Source organism: Engystomops pustulosus, chromosome 5 (assembly GCF_040894005.1).
Source record: "Engystomops pustulosus chromosome 5, aEngPut4.maternal, whole genome shotgun sequence".
In the NCBI taxonomy this organism is placed as follows: domain Eukaryota; kingdom Metazoa; phylum Chordata; class Amphibia; order Anura; family Leptodactylidae; genus Engystomops; species Engystomops pustulosus.
Window position 1 is genome coordinate 87865784 of NC_092415.1, and position 14134 is coordinate 87879917.

The 14134-nt window shown below is 47.2% G+C and overlaps 1 long non-coding RNA gene across 1 annotated transcript; it reads right to left on the minus strand.

Moving 5' to 3' along the window:
• Positions 1–213: 213 nt before the first annotated feature.
• LOC140134079 (uncharacterized) lies at positions 214–13832 on the minus strand. The gene is made up of 3 exons (XR_011856072.1): positions 13765–13832; positions 2726–2972; positions 214–277 (listed from the first exon to the last, which is right to left on the minus strand). It is a non-coding gene; the product is annotated as an uncharacterized lncRNA (long non-coding RNA).
• Positions 13833–14134: the final 302 nt, after the last annotated feature.

Below are 14134 nucleotides of genomic sequence, written 5' to 3' on the forward strand. Positions count from 1 at the left end.
CGCTGTACACTAGAAACGTGAGGAGGTGGGATTAGGGGTGGTGACTGCCGCATGAAGCTTGGCAGTCACCGCCAGCCTATGGAGTTTGAGGGGCGGTCCGGCACCTCGGACCGCCCCCTCATGAATACGCTGATGAATACAGAGTCGTCTGGCATTTCTAGTGTACATCGCGGCAGTGTCTGCTAGCATTATTGGAGGTATCGGAGCAGCTCCGCGTTTTTACCAGTGACAGCTTCTTTTCTAGCTTCACATCTTACTGGACTGCGTAGTGCTGTAGCTGAAGGGAGAAAGATCAGAGAAGGTGCTGAGCATAGGTATACTAGGGGGCATTGTTATGCATTTCACCCTAATTTGCATATTTTTTAACCTTTTGGCATTTACATTTGACATTCAGTATGCTATCCAGAATTAACGTTTTGGTCAAATCACGTGACCTTCATCAGAAATTGATTGCCCATGTAAGAGATGAGAAATGATGAGATAAGCGTGTTGTGTGTCAGAACTGATGCATACCATACTAATCTCATCAATTCTCAATCAATCTCTTACATGGGTAATCTGTTTCTGATGAAGGTCATGTGATTTGACCAAAACGTTAATTATGAATTATATACTGAAAGTCAAATGTAAATGTAATTTTCTTGAATTAAAGAAGATTGCATCGCATTTGAGTGCCAAGTATTTTCTTATTAAACACGATTAGGGTTAAGCACCAACTGGAACCATATACTATCAGGAGTGACGTGTATTTAACCATCCCTTGGCATAGAAAAAGCAGCTGTAAAATAAAAACATATTGGGGCACATTTACTTACCCATCCCTGGCGCATTCCCAGGGATGTGCATTGTCCGACCGCGATTCACTAACATTGTGCGCCCGATATCCAGCATGTGTCGCATGCATTACATGCATGCTGTGGCAGGGTGGCTGCCACTAGAGAAGCTTTTGGGCATAAAATGTGCATTTTGCCTTATGAAAAGCTGAGTAGAAGACAGACCTGGAAAAGTTGGGTCTGTCTAATTAAGTTGATTAGTTTTCAGCTGGAGGGGCTGCACTAATACATGGGGCAGACTTCACACTGGGCTCCACCCTGGGGAAGAGACAGGCTACGGCAAAGGCCTGTGGAGCGGTGGCAGTGAACCGTTACTGTGTTTTTGGGGTGGCTGGCAGTAGGCCAGCACCTGGTGAGGTAGGGAACCTCGATGTATAGTAAGTGCCGGAGAGGCTTAGGTATTATTTTTATGTTTTGAGTTTGTGTACTGCCAAATAAAGCTGGCTGAGGCCAGTTTTAACCTTACTCACATTGTGTGAATTCCCTGTGTGTGCTGGTCGTCTGCTTAGGAGACGACGATCCCCGGAGCTAATCCCTTACAATGCATTAACAGGACACACGGTGCACTCCATGTGTATATAGGTTATACGAGTTGGTCCGGGCTGAGTACCTGGTCCCGAGCCTCAATTATAACATGCTTGATTTTTATCTGGCTATTGTAATGCAATGGGTGGTCATTATGCAGTTTGCAGATGTTTATGCATGCTTGGTGACAATAGGTAGATGATTGTGCATGTCCCATGATACCTATTTGGACATGCATTTAGACGCGTTCTGCATGCCTCATGATAATATGCAGACCCTCCTGTGTGTCCAATGATGTACATGAGGACCCCCCAGTGTGTCCGATGATGTACATGCGGACATGCATCTCTATATGTTGTAGTATGTCCTATGTCTATCATTTGGTGTTGGTGGACATCAGACATATTTGGTTAACTTCGACCTGCTTCTTCCCTGAGCGACTCACGGTCCGATCTGATGCTATCTCCCTACAGTAATGTACAGCAATACAATCCTCCAAGAAATATATTTACATGATATGATGATGCCCAGGGGTGCTCCGATTGGATGGTGTGATACGAGCCCACTCCTGAGTCACTGGAGGCAGTAACCACAATGATTGGAGGACTCACACCTAAGGGGCGTGTTCTCAAGGAGAAATAGCCGGTAAGAACGGATAAAAAGCGGGGAACGCCCCCTATGGGCGTGGCCTAGCAGGAAAAGGGGCATGGTCTAACAGAGGAAATAGCTGGCAGGAGCGCGCTGCACTTACGGCCGCAACAGAGCCAGATGTGTGTGTAGCAAGCTCTAGCTGCAATACCAATGCAATATTGGTCAGCTATGGCAATCGCTAAATAAGGGTTGTATGTCTAAGTGTATCCTGATGAAGCATCGTTCGATGGGGTCGATGCAGAAACATGCAAGGCTGGGACATAATTGAGACAGACCTTCTACAGTATATACAACCATTGATAATAGGTGTTACAGCTGGAAGCTAACCTGTGCTTTTGTGATTGCGCCTACTTGTTTCTTGGTGCATGTTATCTGACTTCGGTGGGCACATATGTGTTTGGATTGCCACCTGAAGGTGTACCTTGAAAAGCCTGAATGAATACTTATGGCTATTTCTAGCACGCTTTTAATGATATTTTGAAAAAAGACATTAAAGACTTTTAAAAGTTCTAATCAGGCAGATAATTCTGCTGCTACAAATTACAATGCATGTGGTTCTATAAAAGTAATGAATGATTGCACGTCGGTAAGTCCCAGAAGGAGCCATTCAGGCGAGTCGGGCAAGGAAAGCCGAGCGTGCAATTCTTTTATACAAGCCCTTTTTATACATTTGCTTTGTGAGTATGTAGATTAAAGGGAAAAAAGGTGGTAAAAACCTGTTGCACTATTGTGATCTGTTTTTTCCCTTCTAGGAGTAAAGCTGGTGTGGCCTGGAGCCAAACGGAACTATCAGCGGAGAGTCGGAAGATCGGATACCAGCTGTGAGCTGTGAAACCAAAAAGTGATTCCAGCCAGACGAACGCCACCCCGAAAAGTAAGCTCGCAATAGGAATTTATTTATCGTTTGGACTTTTTTTCCTTTTTCGCTTGTGCCGTCCACTGTTTGTGTCAATAATCTTTATTCTGTAAAATAAAAACAAAAGCAAATGACAAGTTGAGGTAGGTAAATTCTTCTGCAGAAGTAACCTAAGGCTACACAGATATAAGTGTACTTTTAGACATCGGGGCAGATTTACTTACCCGGTCCATTCGCAATCCAGCGGCGCGTTCATTGCGGTAGATTCGAGTCTTCCGGCAATTCACTAAGGTTGTTCCTCCGACGTCCACCAGGTGTTGCTGCTGCACTGAATGCACTGGAGTTCACCAAGCCGGGCCGAGTGAAGGTAAGCGCATGTCATTTCCTTTTTTAAAATGCGGCGGTTTCTCCGAATCTGTTGGGTTTTCGTTCGGCCACGCCCCCAATTTCCGTCGCATGCACGCCGGCGCCGATGCGCCACAATCCGATCGCGTGCGGCAAAAACACGGGGCAATTCAGGGAAAAATCAACGCAAATCGTAAATATTCGGGTAACACGGCGGGAAACCGCAAATCGGGCCCTTAGTAAATGACCCCCATTGTGTTTCAATTGCATTTTAAAAACGCACTTGAAAGGCTCCACCCCAATCGCACTGAGTTGACATTCAGTTTTTAGGTTGCACAGGAGATACAAGGTTGACTCAACTTGACATCTGTGGGGGAGACTTTCAATTGTGTTTCAAAATGCAATCGAAACTCCACTTGTAAAACGTAGCCTCACAGCAAACGTTCTTTTTCCTTTAACTGAAATCTATACAAGTAAAAAAATAACAGACACGGCAGGTCCTCTGTAGTCAGATTTAATCAAATGGGTTTGAACTTTACTATTAACTACTTGGCCCCAACAAAGTAAAGACTGTTCTAAAAAAAAACTAGATAATCCCTTTAAATGCCTTGAATATTTCGCCCGTTTCTAACTTTCAACAAAAATAATAAACATCTGAAAAGCTAATATTATTATATTTTTCTGTAGTGTATTGTTTTGGCATATTACAATTCCCACCACAACCTCTCTTTCATTTTCCTTAAGTTCATTGTCAACTCTTTTCCAAGATACATCTTCCAGGCTCACTGCAAAACACTCAAATCCATGTGTTAATAAGTCTGTGGCCATTAAGAATATGCTTTGTTTTTTTTTCCTTTTAGTAGATAATTTCCTATGAGCTTTTCTAAAGCCCCATTATAGGAGGATAATATTATTTTCTATTCCCTGACCATTGTAGAGCCGGAGAGTTATAGTCTTGTGAGAGATTACAAGTTTGCTGTGCTATTTCCTACAGATGTGCTTTCAAAAGGTTAGATAATTTCTTTACCTCTTACGTCTTTACAGATGTTTTAACAATCAAATAATTAATACGATTTAATCTAAATATATTTATACAATACTTATAAAAGATGTGTACACATTCATGGATTTGAGTTTTCTCTCGATTTGTTAAAGGCAGCACTGCAGAACTTTTTTCAATCTCTGCACGCCTCACCTGATTGCCATGTACATAAAAAATATGCGATGTGAGGGGTTATAACAAACAGCAGATTGTGTACGCACTTTACTATCCAACCAATTTTGCTTTGAGCCATCACTAAGGATGTTATCCCTAGACCGTACAACTTTTTAACCCTATACAGTGATCTGATCTTGTTGTGGTCCCGGTGTGGATTTTAGCTGGATCAGGTGGGTCAGGAGATGCCAGTCGAAGGTTGGGTGTAGCAATAATAGTCACAGACAGTCAGGATTTCAGGACAGGTGGTAATCCAGTAGAATTCAAATAACAAGCAAAAGGCCAGATACAGGCAGAAAACAGTCCAGAGAACAGAAAGTCAGAGGTCAGGGAAGGCAGACATGGATCAGAATTGGTTGGATAGTAAAGTGGGTACACAACCAGCCTTTGTTATATACCCCCTTATACCCCTCACACCGCATATTTTTAATGTACATGAAGAAAGAACAAGTGCCACAAGTGCAGTCAGACACCAAGTAAAATACATCCACCTTTAATATATCCTCCTCTCATCTAGAAGTCACATGACTGCAAGGGGCTGGCAATTACAATGTAACCAGCCGAGGGCAGCATTATAGTGAGGACCCCACCAATGAGCAAGCGGAAGAGAAAAATATATCTATATAACCAGAATGGGTGGTGCTAACTCAAAGTACTATGAAATTATAAAATAGCTTTATTCATAAAAGGTAATAAAATTTCCAAAATGATAAAATGATGTAACTTACAATTGAGTGAAATTAGTCATGTCCTTGTGAAATTTCATGTCCTCAGGGTCCTGCCCCTTTCTCAAAAACAAATGGACTGGTGTATAGGATACAAACAGGGATAAACACCTTTATATGTGCCTGTTTGTATCCCATACACCAGTCCCTCTTTTTTCCTCACTCCATATCTACTGTGAAGGTATCACCCGAGGCGCCGTCCTTTTGGCTGTTGTTTTGTTTTATATGTACCAATGAGCACCCAACATCCTGCCTTCACCTACTCCTGCAAAAGGTTCAGCAGTACCTGTGCACTGAGTGCTATGAAGTACAGGAGCAAGAAACTCCTTGTTCAGTTGTTGCTCCTGGTTAAGAACAGTGTAAAGGGGGCTGAGCCATGTGTGTTTTCAATGATGCCAGGGCTTCAGGTGTCATGCCATCCCACTATACACAATGGAGGTGAGATATTTGTGGAACTGTTGAGGCTTGTGAATGTTACTGGGGAGGGGGGTGTTTAAGATGAGGATTGGCAGAGTGCCATGGTATTGTGGGGGGGGGGAGTCTTTTAATTTAAATGGTAATGCAGGTTGGCATATGTACTTTACATTGGATTGTATTTTAGGGGCTAGAAGGGACAGGATTGGTAATCCCATCCAAGCAGTTTGCAGAGTTAGGTCTTATGCACACGTAGGAGATATGTGCTAGCTGTTGTTTCTGTGGCTAACACACAGCCCCAGAAGGGCTAAAACACACTGGTGTAGTTTCCACTGCACTATGGGGTATATTTATCATATGCTAGGGCAGTGATGGCTAACCTATGGCACTGGTGCCAGAGGTGGCACTCAGAGCCATTTCTGTGGGCACTCAGGCCATCACCAGAGATGACTCCAGGTATCTTCCTGCAGTCCCAGACAGCCCAGGACTTGCTGTGCACAGAGCTATTTTAAAGTGACAGCTCTGCCTGGGACTATTTTCTGCTTTATTGGTGTCCTCAGGGTGCTGGTATCAATGAAAACTGTGAGGGAGTATAATTCACATATTAAATTTCTGTGTTGGCACTTTGCGATAAATAAGCGGGTCTTTGTTGTAGTTTGGGCACTCGGTCTCTAAAAGGTTTGCCATCACTGTGCTAGGGTATTGTGCATGAGCATATAATGTTCACCCCGCCTCTCTGGAGCACCAAATATTTCTGGAGGCTCTGGCCTCCTCTTATATGCAGTGGGTGGCTGCTCCAGTCATACAATTATGGACTTGTTCCAGAAAACTGGCGAACAGGCCCTGATAAATATTCCTCAATGTGCGAGCAAACTGCCCAAGCCACAAATTATAGAGCATATAGAGTCCTATTTCTGCCTGCTCATACAGTCTTCCCTACATATGACACATTTTGTGCATGAGGTTTTACAAGACCATGGCTGTTCTACTGAAGTTGAGGTGTGTATCATGATGTTTTGCAGTAAATAAGGTATGTATTATGGGGCTCTGCAACAGGTGAGGTTATTATAATGAGGTTCTATGTCAGGGCTGTGAATCTGTGGACCCTCTGGACCCCCGCGGGAGATGGTACTAGCTGACACCTGGGACCGGAGTCTAGGTGGCACCTGGTCTTCACCAGAGCCCACTGCAAAACGGGATGGTCTTGCTGCGGTTCCACAGGTGCGACTAGCCTGTGGTGGCAGCCAAGGTAGTAATGCAGGAGACAGTCTGTACCTGGGGAGACAGCGGGAGAACAGCACAGAAAGGCACACTAGGACTCACGTCAGGAATCGCAGGAGCTGGCACACTGATCAGGAACACAGCAACGACTGGCACACGGATCAGGAATACAGCAACGGACTGGCACACGGATCAGGATACACAGGAACGCAGGATACACAGGGAAACAGGATAGACAGGATACACAGGAATGCAGGATACAAAGGGGGGAATTCTCTTCAGGGGATGGCTTGAATATCCAGCAAGGGTCCCAGGAAGGGGCAGGAATTTATATGGGAAGGTGGCAGGCCAGCGCCAATTATTGGTGTATTGGCCCTTTAAATCTTTGCAAGCAGAAATGCACGCCCTAGGAGATGGGGGCGTGCACCAAACCGCGGGGGCCAACGAGACCGCTGCTGGACCCAGGAGAGGTGAGTGCAGCTATGCAGGGGCTCTGGGGGCACTGGAGGCACACGTGTCCGCCCGCGATCTCTGTCTCAGGGAGCACCTGTGACAATAACCCCTGCTTCGGCCTCCCCCTCTTCTTGGGCCTGAGGAATCGCTGAAGCAGGCTTTTGTCCAGGATGTTATCCTTTGGCTCCCACGATCTCTCCTCAGGACCAAATCCCTTCTAGTCAACAAGAAAGAGTTGTCTTCCTCTCACCATATTCATGTTGAGGATCTCCTTCACCTCGAAAACATCAGGGGAATCAGCCTGAGGCACAGGAGGAGGAGGACCTTGCTGGGCGAAGCGGTTCAAGATGAGGAGAGAAACGTGGAAGGAGTTGGCAATGCGCATGCTAGAGGGTAGTCGCAATTTGTAGGCCACCAGGTTGATGCGACAGAGGACTTCAAATGGACCCAAGAACTGGGGTCCAAATTTGTAGCCAGGAATTTTCAGCCGGACATACTTGGAGGACAACCAGACTGCCACGGGTGACCCCGCGATCCATGTCTCAGATCACGGTGTCGTGTTCCACTGCCTCGCGGCTCCCCCAGCCCAGAACTATGTCACGGGTGCCCCCGTGCTCCGTTTTGTAGTGTGCCCCATCCTGCACCCAGACTAGTCCCCACGCGTCCCCTCTCTAGGGTGCACGCGGCAATACTCTGTGATTTAATGGGCCAGCGTCCCTCTGATTGGGGCTGGCTAATCTGGCTCGCCCTTAAAATTCGGCACCTCCCTTCACTCTCTGCCGGATCTTCAAGTCATTTCCCTTAAGTGAAAGCCCTCCTGTGTTTCCTAATGTTCCAGCATTCCCAGAATTCCTCGGTGAGTACAGCTCCAGTGTTCCTCCGAGTTCCTGTATCCCTGTGGCATTCCTGTATCTTTGTGCCGTTCCTGTACCCCTGTGGCTTTCCTGTATTCCTGTGATATTCCTGTATTCCTGTGGCGGTCCTGTACTCCTGTGGTCATCCTGAGGTCCTGCCATCCAGAGGTCCTGCCATCCCGAGGTCCTGCCATGCAGAGGTCCTTCCTTCCCGAGGTCCTTCCTTCCTGAGGTCCTGCCTTCCCAAGGTCCTGCCATCCCTGTGGTTCCTGTGCCATCCTGTGATTCCTGTTTCCTGCTTCCCTACCTTGGCTGCCACCGCGGGCCTAGTCGGGCTTTGCGGTGGGCTCTGGCAAAGACCAGGGGCTACTTAGACTCCAGTCCCGGGTTGCGGCTAGTACCCTCATTCCCTGCAGTGGTCCAGAGGGTCCACAGACTCTTTCCACAGAGACTCTCTGACGGTTCGCCCAGCTGAACCGTGACAGTAAGATCCGCCCCTGGACTCCGCCAAGGTCATGAATCCTGCCAAAGCCATGGACAGTGCCAAGGATCCATACCAGCTACTGGCAGACCTTTCCAGCAGTATCGCCCAGCAGTCTCAAGAGATTGCTGTCCAAAAAGAACTTCTAGACCAACTCGCTGCCACTCTTCGACAGATGATTGACTCTTCGGCTTCAGGCTCCTACGACTCCTCCTCCTGCAGCTCCAGTCTAACTGCCATGTTTCCCGGCAGAGTCTAGACCGGAATTTTCTATGCCTGACAGATTTGATGGCAACCCCAAATTGTGCAGGAGCTTTGTTTTCCAGTGCTCACTGCACCTTAAACTAATGTCGTCCCATTTTGCCACCATCTAAGGTGGCATTTGTCTTCTGTTTGCTCTCTGGATAGGCCCTGGCCTGGGCTACTCCTCTGTGTGATAGTGGCGACCCGGTCATGGCTACCCACTCCACGTTCCTGGCAGAAATCCGCTCCGTGTTCAGCTCCCACGCCTGCCCTCCCAGTCTCAGGTCTTCCCAGGGGCCACTCCAGAGTCTCCAGCCTTCCCAGGGGTCACTCCAGAGTCTCCGGCCTTCCAAGGGGCCACTCCAGAGTCTATGACCTTAACAGGGGCCACTCCAGAGTCTACGGCCTTCCCAGGGGCCACTACAGAGTATACGGCCTTCCCAGGGGCCACTCCAGAGTCTCCAGCCTTCCTAGGGGCCACTCCAGAGTCTCCATCCTTCCCAGGGGCCACTCCACAGTCTCCATCCTTCCCAGGGGCCACTCCACAGTCTCCGGCCTTCCCAGGGGCCACTCCAGAGTCTCCGGCCTTCCCAGGGGCCACTGTGGCTTCCCAAGAATTGCTCCAGCCTGTGGCTTCCCAAGAGCCGCTCCAGCTTGCGGCTTCCTGAGAGTCGCTCCAGCCTGCAGCTTCCCAAGAGTTGCTCCAGCATGTGGCTTCCCAAGAGTCGCTCCAGCTTCCGCAGCTTCCCGGTGCCGCTCTGGCTTTCCAAGAGCCACTTCAGCCTCCGGCAGTACTGCTTGCAGAGGAGTCAGTGCAAGTTATCAGAGTCCGTCTCCCGGCCAAAGGACGCTCCAGACGTCTCCAGGATATCCTAAGCTTGTTCTATGCCAGGTCCTGTCTTCACTGTTCCTGCTCTCCTCCTCAGGTGTCCCGTCACCGATAAAAATTGGAGGAGGCAGAGAAAGAAGAAGGGGCTGAAGAAGAATAGAAGAGGGACCCTAAATGGGGGCTAATGTCACGAGTGACCCCGCGGTCCATGTTTCTGATCGCGGGTGCACCCGTGTTCCGCTGCCATGCGGCTTTCCCGGCAAAGATCAGACAGGCGCCCCCGCGATTCATGTCACGGATCATGGGTACACCCATGCTCCACTATGTAGCATGTCCTGTCCTCGGACCTGCACTCAACTCTGTGATTTAAAGGGCCAGCGTCCCTCTGACTGGGGCTGGCTAATTGGGCTCACCCTTATAATCCGGCAACTCCCTTCACTCTCTGCCGGATCTTCAAGTCATTTCCCTGAAGTGAAAGCCCTCCTGTGTTTCCTAGTGTTCCAGCGTTCCCAGCGTTTCCAGGATTCCTCCGTGTGTCTTTACTCCAGTGTTCCTCCAAGTTCCTGTATCCCTGTGTTGTTCCTGTATCCCTGTGGCATTCCTGTGGCGTTCCTGTATTCCTGTGGCGGTCCTGTATTCCTTCGGAGGTCCTGTACTCCTGTTGCGGTCCTGTACTCCTGTTGCGGTCCTGTACTCCTGTTGCGGTCCTCTACTCCTGCGACGGATCTGTACTCCTGTCGTAATCCCGAGGTCCTGCCATGCTGAGGTCCTGCCATCCTGAGATTCTGCCTTCCCATGGTCCTACCAACCCTGTGGTTCCTGTGCCATCCTGAGGTCCTGCCGTCCCTGTGGTTCCTGTGCCATCCTATGGTTCCTGTTTCCTGCTTCCCTACCTTGGCTGCCACTGCGAGCCGAGTCACACCCGTGGAATGACCTGGTGGCACCCTGTCGTAGCAAGACTATCCTGCTTTGCGGCGGGCTCTGATGAAGACCAGGGGCCACTTAAACTCCGGTCCCGGGATGTGGTTTGTACCATCATTCCCTGCGGTGGTCCACAGACTCTTTCCACAGAGACTTTCTGATGGTTTGCCCAGCTGAACCATGACACAGACCTTGTCACCAGGAGCGAAGACAGGAGGAGGCCTGCGTCTCTTATCAGCTTGGAGCTTGGTTCAAGCCTAAGCCTGTAACAAGGAAAGGCGAGTCTGATGGTCTTCAGGTCCTGTACCAATTCCTCCACGGCAGAAACATCCGATAACACAGTAGGAGAACGAAGATGCAGTCCATATTTGACAAAAAATGGAGCAGAGCCCACGGATGCAGAGTCCAAGGAGTTATAAGAGAATTCTGCCCAAGGCAACAGAGTGGACCAATCTCCCAGACAGGCAGAAACAAACTGGCATAGATAGCAGCCCAGGGTCTGATTCACTCTTTCCACATGCCCATTAGACTGGGGATGAAAGGCAGAAGAAAAGTCCAATTTCAACTGAAATTGGTTACAGAGAGAACGCCAGAATCTAGAGACGAACTGAACCCCACTGTCAGAGGCGATGTGCAGGAGAAGTCCATGGAGTTGGAAGATGTGACGAAAGAACTGACTGGCAAGACATGGAGCAGATGGCAGACCTGGCAGAGGACATCTTCGAAAAATGGTCAGTCACCACCCAGATGACGGTATTGCCTGATGAAAGCGGCAGATCTGTGATGAAATCCATGGCCAGATGAGTCCACGGAAAGCTGGGTATCAGTGACGGCATAAGAAGACCAGCAGGCTTGAGACGTGACGGCTTATTGCGGGCACAGGAAGCACAGGAAGCCACAAAGTCCCGAACATCTTTGGCCAGATCTGGCACCAGTAGAATCAGGAAATGAGGGCGACAGAGCACTACACCCACGAACACACTGGGAAGTACTCTACACTTGAATACACACACAGCTCTGCTATACACATATAAGGAACACACTGGGAAGTACTACACACATACAGAACCCCCTTTCCTGCTTCTTCTTAACCTGGGCCTCTCGGTAGCATCAGATATGCGGTGATGTAAGAAGCATGTGATCAGTCACATGCTTCTGACACCACCGCAGGTCCTGTAGGTTCTGCCAAGGCTCTCCTCTCTGGGTGATCGGATGAAGCGCTATTTCAGGGCATCACCTGATCTCAATTACAGCGGTCAGGAGGGTCTGGCAGTGCTGGATCCTCCTGACCTTCGGTCTATAAGACGCAATCACTTTTTAGCAAGATTTTTTCTTGCTAAAAAGTGCGTCTTATTGTCCAAATAATATACATAATAGTTAAACTGAGGATAGGGATTACCACATCAGGACACCTGGATTCCTGAAGGTACTGCTCAGTTAACTCAAACAATACTGAGGAAATCCAAAACCATATCAAGATTCTTGTCATAAATGCTGATGTCACTCACATTTTCTAATAATGTGTCATCCATAAATTGTCAACAAGCAGGAGGTTTGTTTGCGTTGAAAGGTTAACAGAATTGTTTCTTACCCTAAAACACTTCACTAGGATTGGTTATTTTTCACTTTAACAATAATGTTATCATGATCCTAGTACAGAACGTTAATGGTAATGATGTCTTTAAGATGTCATTGTCACGTGAACAGCATCGCTGACACATCTTACAGTAAATGTTTTTCTTTTCTGGAATGTGGAGCATTGTCATTAAGATGTGATGGAGGGGGTTTCAGGAGAGTGTTTATCATGAAACACAGACTGGTGGATTATTTCCCAAAGGGCTGAATTCTTGCTGAATGCTTCGCCTGTTGACCAGTCTGCTCCATTCAATAAGTGGTCAGTATCCTGCCTTAAAAGATGACCTTCTGTTCCTTTCTGTGTATCCGGGTCCATATTGAAAGGACTACTTACACAGGAAATCCAATTGCTTATGCCTGCCAGAAGACTACACTCATTGCCTATAGGAATATTTTGAGATATACACTCAAAGTCCTTTTAAGTAAAGTTGCAGTGTTTATGTTCCTGTCGTTGAAATGATTAAGCATTACAGAAATTCCAGCACAGTATGAGCCGGCAGGTGCAAACATCCCAGATGTACACAGAAATAATAAAATGCAAAACAGCAAGTCAGCATTCTAATCAGAAATGAGATTTGGGATCCAAATACATCTGAATCTACGCCAATGTGCCACTTCCCAGCTTTTCTCTATTTGTTTCAACATTTTTATACCAAATGTCAAAACATTTGAACAGAAAGTGCTCTTAGGTTTAGGGGTATGAGCTTCTATGTTTTAGCACCTGCATTCTTGCCTGCGTTCTTTTGAGAAACCAGCGGACCTTCGTTTGCTGGTTTACACACAAAACTAAGCCAGGTCGGACCTGGCGTAGCTTTGCCCAGTGGCCATGCCGCCCGACAGATACATCATGATGCCTAAGCCTCTTGATGTACCTGACACGGGTAGGGCAGGGGTATGGCCGCTTTGATCATATGATACATCTCACCCAAGATGTTTCTATTTAAGGCCCCTGTATTAAATGGCTGACATCCCATGTCAAGTGGTGTGGTAATGATAATTGGAGAATCCAGGTGCAAAAACAACAGCACTTTGGGAAATCTAACAACTAAATATGATGACTGAGGTGATTCCCCTCCAGTACTAGTTATCAATGGATACTTGGTCGATTTTTTCATCTGAAAAAGTAAGATTTTTAGTAAGAAGTACAAAACATTCATTAGATTAAGCTATTTTACCCTAGTCTAAGTGGTACTTTTTTTATAACAATGGTGTTTCCCAAGTCCTTATCGGGGGTTCTCCAAACACTGCAGTAAAAAGACCAGTAACTTTTACAATCAGGAAGGCAGATTTTCTGATTATAGATGTCATGGAAAGTAATAAAACAAGTCTGCATTGGAAAATAATTTACCTTTCAGGAGAGGATGGGAAAGGGATTGTCATCCCTAACACTAAATCCTACAAACTGTTCCTGCTCTCTTTACAATCACCCTAAATGATGCCCTCAACCGGTTAACATTCTCTACACTAGGTAAGAAGTACTACAAGAGTCAGATGGCCATTATGACTACATAGATTGGACATCAAGATCAAAATCACAAGCTAGGAAATTAAACTAAACATACTTGCCTATAGCCCTCTTCTTCTTGATCCCAGCTCTGGTCTTCTTTAATGTTGACATACTGGGATCGCCTGAAAAAAAAAAAAAGAGTTATAGAAAGCAGTCAGGACACAATGGAGCACATTTACTTACCCAGTCCATTCGCGTTCCAGTGGCGGCTTCTCCGACGAGTGTTCGGGTCTTCCGGCGATTCATAAAGGTCCTGCGCCCGATGTCCACCAGGTGTCGCTGCTGCGCCGAGGTCTGCCAAGTTGCGTCTGAGTTCACTGATCTCTTCCTGGTGCATGTAAGTATGTAAGTATTTTTTTTTTTAAATGCGTCGGTTTTTCCGAATCCGTTGAGTTTTCGTTCGACCACACCCCCGATTTCCATCG